The sequence below is a fragment of the Primulina tabacum genome, chromosome 8, assembly GCF_025594145.1.
Source record: "Primulina tabacum isolate GXHZ01 chromosome 8, ASM2559414v2, whole genome shotgun sequence".
Taxonomy (NCBI): domain Eukaryota; kingdom Viridiplantae; phylum Streptophyta; class Magnoliopsida; order Lamiales; family Gesneriaceae; genus Primulina; species Primulina tabacum.
This window is the reverse complement of record NC_134557.1, coordinates 10,498,145-10,510,419: the sequence shown is the minus strand read 5'-3', so window position 1 is coordinate 10,510,419 and position 12,275 is coordinate 10,498,145.

Genomic DNA, 12,275 nt, shown 5'->3' with positions numbered 1-12,275 from the left:
AAACCGTTTACGAGAATGTAGAGTAGTCTGGATAATTCAGTGGGGAACTTCCCAAATCCTCAGCCAAATGTTTCTAACTCGTCGATATTCTAGCTAGAACACCTGACACTCAAGATCCAGGACTAAACGCATGAATGGGGGCATCTAACTCAACTCGTCATATTTATTAAAATACTGGTAAATCCGATAATTTTCATAAATCGGTCTTATTCACGACAATATTGCGATTATAAATCCATCCATAATAAAGATTAAAATGTCTCATTTACATACAATATTTAGAATATATATCATGAATATGCTTGGAATAGCATCATAACCTGTCTTCAAGGACAAATAAATGGATTTGATGTGTTCATTTATTTTCTTGCAAGCAATAATTCACATTCTTGGATAAGAATATGACAAGAAATAGCTAGTTACTAGGGACAACTCAGTGATCAATGCTATATATAAATGAGAGAGAAATTCTAATTGCAATATTTGTATGACAAGGACTTTTAATTGATGATAAAATAATATTGTAGGTTGTTTGATAAGTACAACTCATTACCTGATTATAAATTTTAGGAAAAAGTTATAACAAGCAAAAATATAATGAATAAGAATACATATGATATTATATTTGAAGTTCAATTCTATATTGATAAATTTAAATTTCAGTTATTTATCTTTCAAATTTTGATAATTGCATAATGTTTTGGTAGGAATGCTGATGTCGCATTGCATACGTCAAGTGTCATGTCGATGTCACATCAACGTCATGTGTAAAAAAGATTAAAATTGCAAAAAATCAAATATAACAAACTAAAATTAGAATTTGATAATATAAAAAACCAAAATCGCATAAAGACAAATAATCATAACCAAAATCGTAGTTTCTCGCATTTTAATTCAACGATCCCGTGACCAATGCGTTCGTGTTAATTCGACTATTTTCATTGTTTAGCCAAATTAATTATGACCAATCATCTGAATCAACAATTTATGAAAAATATTTAATGATAAAAAAAACATATATTTCCTTGTCATTATTCTTTATCAGCTTCAGAGAAAATTAAAGAACCGAATATTCAAGAATTAACAGCCAATATTGAAAAGTTTTGGACATGTGGTTTTGCCTCCTTTATGAGAAACAAGATTACCTCGGCTTCATTGTAAGGAGATTTGGAGAGAGGGAGATCTGAGAGATGGAGCCAAAAAGATATGTTTCAATAATTCAATTATTGCAAACTTGAATACATTGCATGGTAATGAATTCCGACGTGTACAAAATTTATATCATGTCTCAGAATTTAATGATGTTTCATATTTTATTATATTGATTGAATATGATCAGTCAGTGTTGATACACAGAACAATAATCGTGCACATTTGTATGAGCATCATCGATGAGACGACACTCACCAATTAGATATATAATTTTTCTATGTTTCATCACATTCAATAGATGAGTGTCAACTCACTGATGCTCACATAGGTGTGCACGATGGACATGCAACAATATATACCAGGATTTAATAAATTATTGGATATAGTAATTCTCATAACTAATACATTGATTCAAACACAATATTTGTGTTGTGTACTGTTAAATATATCGAGTTGCGTAATTTTCACCGATTATAATTTAAAATAAAGTCATGAGCGTCGAATCTTACAAATAATACAGAAGGCGACGTCATATGTTTGAATTAGAAAATTGCAAAGTCGTGCAAATATTGAGAAGAAGATTTTTTAGGAACGGTAAATTGGACTCGTTGCAATAGCAGTCAAAATATGATACTTAATAAGTCGAGTTTGAGCAGCACTGATAACATTATATATAACTTTTTAATAAAACGACTAAGTACTCGAATCCATCGTAACAAAAAAGTATTTGATAACTTGTATAAGAAAAAACATGTCATGATGCTGGGCATGAACACGAGAGGAAAACAACTCATGATTATTTTTTCCCATTCCCTAAGAATGAGACATGAAAACACTACTTTCGTCGGAAAGAAAGTGAAAAAGGGGGACCAGATAAGAATAGTTGATTTTTCCAATTTCATAGGATTTGATTTAAACCTAAATATAAATGTCACACTTCAGCATATCTGTTCTCCACAATGTTGATATACAGAAATATAAATAAAATATTTATTTAGAAAATGTATTAAATGCCATGAAAAACTTTGACACAGAGATCTAATCCATTATGTGATGGAGGAATCCTTCGCTACGAAGGATGAAATCTTCTCGAACCGTGTTCTATTTGTTTCTTTCATTTTAGAAGTATGCAACAGTAATCCACTATTTATGGAGTATCACTATTCATATAGAGGATTGAAAATGACTGAGAAATAATTACAAATTAGATATTTTAAAAATTGCAATATAGTCGAATCGAATACACATGTAGTTGTGTCATGTTTAGCGAATTAATTAAGTTTAGTTAAATAATATATTATGAAATTAATTAATTATATGTGTGGTATGTGTATTCGAAAATGAAATAAATTAAAAAAAAAAATATTTGGTAATATTTAGAAGATATGTGTTGAGAATATTTAGAGGATATTGGGCTTAATGGGACTACTTTAATACATAATAGATATAAAATTCTTCATAAACTGATTATTTTTAATTAAGGGTCCAATAACACTAAATATTATAATTAACCCTATCTTCCCAAACCCTAAACCCTACCTCCATACATTCGGCCTCCCCCTCCCTAACCTTCAGCAGCTTATTTTCGAATTTCCAGCAGCCACTCTCCTTGGTTTTTCTCAAAGTTTCTCAAAGGAACTCTCCCTCGTCCCTCCAGTGCTCGTTCTACGGGTTTGTGTCAAGGTTTTCGAGTGTAAATACTCAAAGGCATGCCCTATACCTCTTTTTTTCTCATCAATCACATTATGATATGCGTTTTTAATATTTTTTTCATGATAATACGTCGATCCATTGAATTGCATTGTGTTACACGATTTTGACATGAAAATATGCATAAACTTGGTCATGTTGCTCATGTTTTCCTTTTTTTATGTAAGGGGCTGATAAGGTAAGGCTTGTAAGGGCTGTGCACGTTCATATCGAGGGTGTCTAGGTGCTGGGGTTGGATTTGGATCGAGCCATGGGAGAGCCGATCGAATTCTATGGTGTTTGGTGATCCTTGGCCAATCGGGTGAGGAAATGAAGAGGGGCATGGCTGCGTGGGTTGAACCAGGCCATGGTTCGTTTCTTGGAGGGTCCAAGCCGTGGTCTAGGGAGGCCCAAGCACGGCTGGTCATGAACCGAGGGCCGATCGAGAGGGCTTGTTTGATGGGGGCCTCGTGAGGGGCTTGATTGGTTGGAACCGTGCATGACCACGTGCATGGGGATGTAGGCATGGGCTAGGCCGGTCCAAGAGGGGCCAATGGTGAGCTAGGAAGGGTTGGTTTGGGTCTGGTCCAAGCCAATTTGCCTAAGGGTCGAGAATTCGAGGGCAAGGTGCATTAGTGTTTGAAGGATACGAGGTGCAGGATTTTTCCAGCAGCTGTTCGGTCATTTTTGAGGGCCTTAGGTGGTATAAATTAATTACTTTAAGGGCTGGTCATGTAGGTTCAAGTCATAGTTTAAGTTGGGAAAAGTTTGGTTGAGTTTCGAGTTAATTCAGATTAAAACCGGGATCCTAGTCCAAGTTTTAAAATGAATTTTAGAAGTTCTTTCATGGGCTCGAGTTTACGTTTAAGAAATAGGTGATAAATATGTTTGAGGTATTTTAATAAGTCTGGTTGACTTTGGGTCGAAATTTTGAGGTCCAAGGGATAAAATGGTTAATTAGGGTTTTCAGGGGCAAAATGGTCATTTTGCACCCGGATCGAGTTAGTAGTCCTGGCAGCGTCCTGATCACCAAAATTGCATGTTTAAAATGTATATGTTAATATGAACAGTGAATTTTTATGAAAATACGAAAAATACGTTGCATGCTTGGTTTTAAAAAAATGTACGTATATCATGATTATTATAAATGATGAATACGATGATATGTTTTGAAGGAGGGGAGTTGGTTGTGACTAATAAGAACACGAACACGAACATATAAGACCAAGGCTCTGTGATGAGTATTACTGTCGCTGATGTCCCCGCCGCCGAATACCGCGGTTATACGTAGATGGATCCATCGAATTAGATCTGATACAAAAGTTACAACTAATGATCTAAATTCAATAAAAATAAATGAATATGTTTATGTTGATATGATGATATATGTTATGGATACGCTTATGCTTTGACATATTATGTTTAAGTTCATGCTTTTAAGATCATGAAATATATTTTAATTACAGTACTTTTCACTGTTGCATTTATGTAAACGTACTTGGTAAAACGGTTCAGGTGTGTTGAGTCTTTATAATCGTTAGGTGTGATTGATGCAGGTGAGGATGATGATGTGGAGACTAGAGGCACCGAAAACTGAGTAGGCGGAGCTGAGTGTGTGCACGTTAACCCGATGACTATACATTTTCCGCATTATATGTTTATGAGTTAGGAGTAAAACATTGTTATTTTTATACATTTTCATCTTTTATTATGTTGATGATTTAGCATGATTTTGGATGTTACATTAGAGTTCATTTAAAACCATAGTCAATGGATTTGACGAGACTAAAATTATTTAACTGCAGTATTTTCATTTAGTAGTAAATGATCTTTTTAATATGCATGTGTTGATTGTAATTTTCAAAAATAGCTTAAAAAAATTTCTAGTAGTATTTTTAGTAGTAGACGTTTCATCTTGATATATATACAATGATCTACACTCAGTCTGTTGTATCTAATGCTCATAATATAGGAGTCACTATGTCCTCATGTTGAAAAATGCATCATGTTTTGATTGTCCTTTGATGCTCTCATGTTGAAAATGCATCAAATTTGTCACTGACATATTCTTCTTCATTTTCGGTCCTCAAACCTTGATTTTCTTTTCAGAATCAAGTTCAACCCACGCTTTGAAATCCTTGAAGACTTGGAAAACATCTTATTTCTTCTTGATTGAATACACACAACATCTTATAGGGAAACCATCAATGAACGAGACAAAGCATATCGCTCATACTAAGGATACAACTGGTGCTTGCCAAACATTCGAATGAATTAGCTTCAATATGCTTTTACTTTTGGAAATAGAAGTGTCAAACTTTAATTTGTGTTGTTTACTAATAACACAATGGTCACAAAGGTTAGAGAAACTTTTGTAAACCCTGACAACATCTTCCGTTCTAATAGAATTTTCAATCCTCGTTATGACTTATTATCGAGCTTTTTATGTCATAACACCGTTAATTCTTCTCCTAAACCAATTGATGTCACAACTAATTTCCCCTCTTTGTGTGTTCTCCCAAAAATACATATAGATTTGTTGAAACTTTTTCCTCTTTCATAATCATAAGTGTGTCATTCACAATTTTCATGATCTCGTTCTCGATATGGGTTTTTCACCCGATATTATCCAATTTTCCCAAAGACAAAAGCTTATTCGTCAGCTCCTTCACATGTCGTACCTCCTGTATGGTGCGAACAATGTCGTCAAATATTTTTATTTTGATGGTACCAACCTCAGTGATTTCCAAGCATATGATTATTTCCTCTGAATACAGATCCTCATGAGATTAGTTCATACTGATCGAATCATTCTCTCTGAGACTTCATGTTTCACATCGCTCCTGAATCCATAATCCATGTGTCACAAAACGTTTGTCCACCTTCTTCTACTGTTGTTGCTTCGCTGAATAATATTCACTACCATCTAAAGTACTGACCATATTTCTTTGTAGAACTCTTCTCAATACTCATACAATATTTCTTGAAGTACCATTTACCGTCACATTTAAAGCAGTAAATATTTTTCTTCTTACTTCTCAACTTTGATCTACCTCGTTTTTGTCTCTTACTGGAGTCATGGCCCACAGATCTTCCTCATATCATCGGTAAATCCTCTGTCTACTTCGAAGTTACCAACGTATCTTCCTTATTCTTGCGTCGGCTTTTTTCTCCGAGAACCGCAGTTATGACAGCGTCGAATTTTAGAGAACCTATAAGGATATTGTTGGTTAAATTGATGATAAATTGATCATATGAATGTGGTAAACTTTGAATTAGAAGCTTTACATGTTCATTTTTTTTTATTTTATGTCTCACAGAGGTGAATTGGACAAATAGAGTATTTAATGCTTTGATATGGTCAGTCATCTATGAGGTTTCCATCATCCGAACATTATAAAGTCTTCTTGTAAAGGCCCGAAAATTCTTACTTTGAAAATTTGCGGAAAATTAAAAATTTTCTTTTAAAATAAATGGAGTGTCTCATCCATAAAATCAACTAATGAATCAAGTTCAATGTTTAAAAAAAATATAGCAGCGGAAGAAAATAAAGTTTGCCAAAAATTGCAATTCAAAGAATGTCCAACAACTGGTAAAAATGTTTGAGCATAAAATGACATGTGCTGAAACTAAGGTCCTCGGGTGCCACTACTGCCGACCCAAGCTGGCTCACTGGTCCCCGCCCTCGGCCCTGGCCTCATCAGTACCTACAACAATCAAGTCTAGTGAGCCTAAAGACTCAGCATGCAAATATCGTAGGTAACGAGAAAATGTAATTTGCATGCATAAAATATCATGTCATGAGGCATACTTAAAATAACTTGTACTGAGCAATTATAATACGTGCATAACTGAACTGAAAGTCATAGTAAATAGAATGTTTGCTCCTTGGAGCCCTGTACTGAAATAACTGATAAAAATTTTCTGTTGAGATTATGGTCTACGCCTGTGGCCCCTGCACTGAACTAAACTGATCGGTAACTGGCTACCGGGGAGTATCAAACTGAACTGAACTGACCGGTCACTGGCGACCGGGTGGTACAAAACTGAACTGATCGGTCACTGACGACCGTATAAAATAATGCTCCCATAATAGTGAATTGACCACAAGCAATATCGCATAAATCTCAAAAATAAGTATTTTCTATTTTCATGCACGTAATATAATTAAATGGCATAACTGAAAAATCTTGTAATTTTACCAATTGGATTGGATCGTTCCCAGGCTCGCTGCAACCTAAATATGTCATGAAAAAATATGCAATAGCTTAAACTTGGCCAACTATGCGCTTTAAGTTCAAAATGCAACTATGACGCCCAATGACTTCGTATTTAATCATGACTTCGAACCAACCCGAACCGACACTGAACCGACGTATAGTCATGATTAAAATACGCTTAAAATTATGAACTAATGCCCCTAAAATGATGAGGGTCGAAACCTCGGTGAAATGGAGGCCAAAACAAGAAACGCTCTTTCGAGAGTCAATTTGGCACATCACACCGTAAATTCTCGTACAACCTCAAAAATGATCCGAACCACGAACGGTCAAAAACATGACCTTCCTAACTCAATGGGGCACTGTCCAGTCCAAGGCCATAGGCTAAAAGCCGACCGAGAACTCGAACGAGCCTCCGAACCGACACAGCAACTTGCTGTAAATTTCCAGCAGCTGTACCATCGCGTATCTTGTGTTGTTTTCGAGACTACCGGCCATTGGGGCGTGAACCACCGACCAGAGACTCTTACCAACATCCCAAGGAATGATTTGAACCATGGCTAAGGGCCCTAGGCCAGCCACAATCCTCACCATTCCAGCAACCAACCAAAAGCTCTTACCGAGGGCCCTCATGCGTGCGTGTGTGGTGTTGTGCTTCGCTTGCTGTCTCGACTCGTTCCAGTGGCCATTGATTGACCATGGCACAATCTAGACATCTAGGGGCATGGTAAGAATCGTGGCTAAGGGCCATAGGCCAACCAAGATCCATACCGACCCAACCAAAGCCGAACTCATATGCTGTCAAAACCGAAGGGGGCCGAGAGGGGAGGGGGCTGTTCTTGTTTTTAAATTGAAAACCGATGAGCCATGGACCAAGCCACCAAAAGGGCAACTTAGTCTCGTCTTAGACATGCTAGGGGAGTGATCCAACCATGGCTATAGGCCCCTAGGGCAGCCATGATCAGATCCTTACCCTTGGACAACAAAACTGAATTTTTGAAGCTCAATATGACACTCATGGGGGATGTGTTGTCATTGACAAATTCTACTGTGTATGGGGCTGGAACCAACGTTCTATCATGAACCTAACATGTCCTAGTACATGTTCATATGCAGCTTCGAGCCCCTGGAACAAGCCATCCCTGAAATCGAAACAAAACATACCAATCGTGAAGCATGGTAGAACCGAAAATCTGTGCAGAATTATTCCTTGTTCTAGTTGCTTAAAATTTCGGTTTTTGCTCATTAAAACATGATCATGTACTGAAAAATAATTGATAATAGGACTTGATTGAGGTTTGAAAGAATCTAGACATGCCTGGTTTCGTTTCGAAAGAAAACGAACGAAACGACGACGACGCGGCACGGAGGAGACGGAGTTGCTTCTCTTGTTTTCTTCTACTCGATTTTCTCTCTATTTTGCCTCTTGAATTCTCACGGTTTTCAGCTTAAGGAGTTCACTCAGATTTCGAAAAAGGAGAGGGGGAAAGATGGTTAGGGGACTGAGGGAAGTGGGTGCAAGATATAAGGCCAAATCATGACCAAGTCCACTCTTATTTAAATTTTGAATTGTTGTTGCTAATCAAATAAATCTTGGAGGGATCTAGAATGGTGATGGCCGAATTCTTGAGCTTTTTAGACTAGGATAATGTTCAATATTTACTTAATTAAGGTGGACCAAGAATTAAAAAGATCCTTATACTAACTCAACCAAGAATGGGTCAAAAAAAGGGGTGATGAGTTGGCAAGGGCGTGGTCTAGATGCTAAGGCCGAAAATTCCCAAATAAATGAAGGGGGAAAATGTTAATTATCTAGTAAATTAATAACCCTTAAAAGTCTCACTAATCCTTTAATTAATTTAGTGAATTAATCCCTTAATTAAGTAACTTAAATGAGCTTATTTCTTAATCACCTCAAGTAACTTAAATTAAATCCTCAAACATCCTTATTAACTTAAATTAACTTACTTGCTACTAAAATAAAGTCTGAAAATATTTATCGAATCTTAAATTCTATCTCAAAGCTCCAACTCCAGTCCGGCCTCACTGAAATAACTGAAAAATCAAACTACTGCATGAAATAATAAAATAATTAACTTCAAAGAAAAGCATTAAAATAATCATGCAATGAAGTCAATTTAATTTAAAATACTAGAATTATGCATGGCTTATACGTAGACTGATTTACGGGTTCTACAATCCTTCCTCCCTTAAAAGAAATTTCGTCCTCGAAATTAGAACTCACCGAATAACTCGGGGTATCGATCTCTCATCTCCGGCTCAGACTCCCACGTAGCTTCCTCCTCAGAATGGTTGAGCCATTTGACTTTGACTCGCTTAACCAGCTTGTTCCGAAGCTTCTTCTCCTGTCTGTCTAGGATCTGCACCGGTCTCTCCTCATAAGACAAGTTCGGAGTAAGCTGCAACGGCTCGAAATTCAGCACATGCGAAGGATTTGCCATATACTTCCTCAGCATGGAGACGTGGAACACATTGTGTACTCCGGCCAGATTCGGCGGAAGAGCCACACGATAAGCTAGCGTCCCAACTCTGTCGAGGATCTCAAACGGTCCAATGAATCTCGGACTGAGCTTCCCTTTCTTCCCAAATCTCATGACACCCTTCATAGGTTCCACTTTCACAAAGACATGATCGCTCACTGCAAACTCTAAATCTCTCCTCCGCTGATCGGCATAACTCTTCTGTCGGCTCTGAGCAGCCCTCATCCTATCACGGATCTTGACTACTACATCTGCTGCCTGCTGAACAATCTCTGGACCCAACTCTGCTTTCTCTCCTACTTCATCCCAATGGACAGGAGATCTGCACTTGCGGCCATACAGTGCTTCATACGGAGCCATACCAATAGAAGACTGGAAGCTGTTGTTATAGGTGAACTCAACCAATGGCAAGTTCGACTCCCAACTCCCTGAGAAATCAATGACGCAAGCGCGAAGAAGATCCTCCAAAATCTGAATAACTCGCTCCGACTGCCCATCTGTCTGCGGATGGAAAGCTGTGCTAAACAGCAACTTCGTACCCAAAGTCGAATGCAAACTCTTCAAAAATGAGGAAGTGAACCTGGGATCTCTGTCGGATACGATCGAAACTGAAACACCATGAAGTCGGACTATCTCCCGGTTATACAGCTCTGCATGCTGAATCATGGTGAATGTCGTCTTAATAGGCAAGAAGTGCGCTAATTTGGTAAGACGATCTACAATCACCCAAATAGCATTCGATCCCCTGGCTGACTTCGGCAATCCGGTCACAAAATCCATGGTAATGTTCTCCCACTTCCACTCAGGAATAGGAAGAGGCTTGAGCAAACCTGCTGATCTCTGATGCTCGACCTACACTAACTGACAGGTCAGACACTCGGACACAAATCGTCTGATGTCCTTCTTCATACCAGGCCACCAATACAATACCTGCAGATCTTTGTACATCTTCGTACTCCCAGGGTGAATGGAGTACGGGGACATATGGGCCTCTGATAAGATGTCTGCTCGGATAGAATCACTGCTAGGAACCCATATCCTGTCTCGGTATCTCACAATACCGTCGCTGACTGTATACAAGACACTGTCCTTGGCTTCATCTCTCTTCTTCCACTGTTCTAATTGCTCATCTGCTGACTGACCACTGCGAATACGGTCCATAAGGGAAGACTGAATGGTCAAGGTAGATAGACGAGGAACTCTACCTCGAGGATAAGTCTCGAGATCAAACCTCTGTATCTCAAACTGAAGAGGTTTCTGAATCGTCAAATGAGCCATCACTGCGATTTTTCTGCTCAATGCATCCGCAACTACATTAGCTTTACCCGGGTGGTAGCTAATGTCACAATCGTAATCTTTCACAAGCTTCAACCAACGCCTCTGACGCATGTTCAGCTCCTTCTGCGTAAAGAAATACTTGAGGCTCTTGTGGTCGGTAAAGATCTGGCATTTCTCTCCATATAGATAGTGCCTCCAAATCTTCAAGGCAAAAACTACGGCCGCCAATTCTAGATCATGGGTAGGGTAGTTCTTCTCGTGGATTTTCAGCATGTCGAGAAGCATACTCTATCACTCTCCCATGCTGCATCAGAACTGCACCTAAATCGAGCTTCGAAGCATCGGTATAAAGGACAAACTCACCGGGCCCTGATGGCATGGCCAAAACTGGTGCTGAGATAAGAGCTTGCTTCAAAATATCGAAGCTCTTCTGACACTCCTCGCTCCAAACAATTTTCACATTTTTCTTGGTCAGTGCTGTGAGTGGAACGGCAATGGAGGAGAATCCCTGAATGGACTTTCTGTAATATCCTGCTAGCCCAAGAAAACTGCGGATCTCGGATGCATTCTGAGGCACAACCCAATCTCTGACTGCTGCAACTTTTGCTGAGTCTACCTCAATACCACTGCTAGAAACGATGTGGCCTAAGAACGCCACCTTCTCTAACAAGAATTCGCATTTACTGAACTTTGCGAATAATTTGTACTTCTGCAATGTCTGCAACACTGTGGTCAGATGTCTGCTGTGCTCCTCCCGACTCTTGGAGTAGACGAGAATGTCATCTATGAACACTATCACAAACTGGTCAAGATACGGCTGAAATACGCGATTCATGAGATCCATGAAGATCGCTGGCGCATTCATCAGACCGAACGGCATCACTAGGAACTCGTAGTGACCATAACGAGTCCTGAAAGCTGTCTTCGAGACATCAGCATCTCTCACCCTCAACTGGTGATAACCGGAACGCAGATCTATCTTGGAGAAAATCGAAGCTCCCTGCAACTGGTCAAACAGATCCTCAATCCTCGGCAGTGGGTATTTATTCTTCATTGTAACCCTGTTCAACTCCCGATAGTCAATACAAAGCCTCATCGAGCCATCCTTCTTTTTCACAAATAAGACCGGCGCGCCCCATGGTGAAAAGCTCGGGCGAATGAACTCCTTGTCGATAAGTTCTTGAATCTGCTTCTTAAGCTCTGCCATCTCTGTCGGTGCTAGTCGGTACGGCGCTTTGGATATCGAAGCCGTACCTGACATAAGCTCAATGGAAAACTCCACCTCTCTCTCGGGTGGCATACCAGAGACATCTTCGGGAAAAATGTCTAAGAAATCTCTGACAATCGGAACATCTGAGGCTGACTGACTGGGTTCCTCGGGGACAGATAAAAAGGTCGCTAGAAATGCCCGACACCCTCTATGCATGAGCTTCCT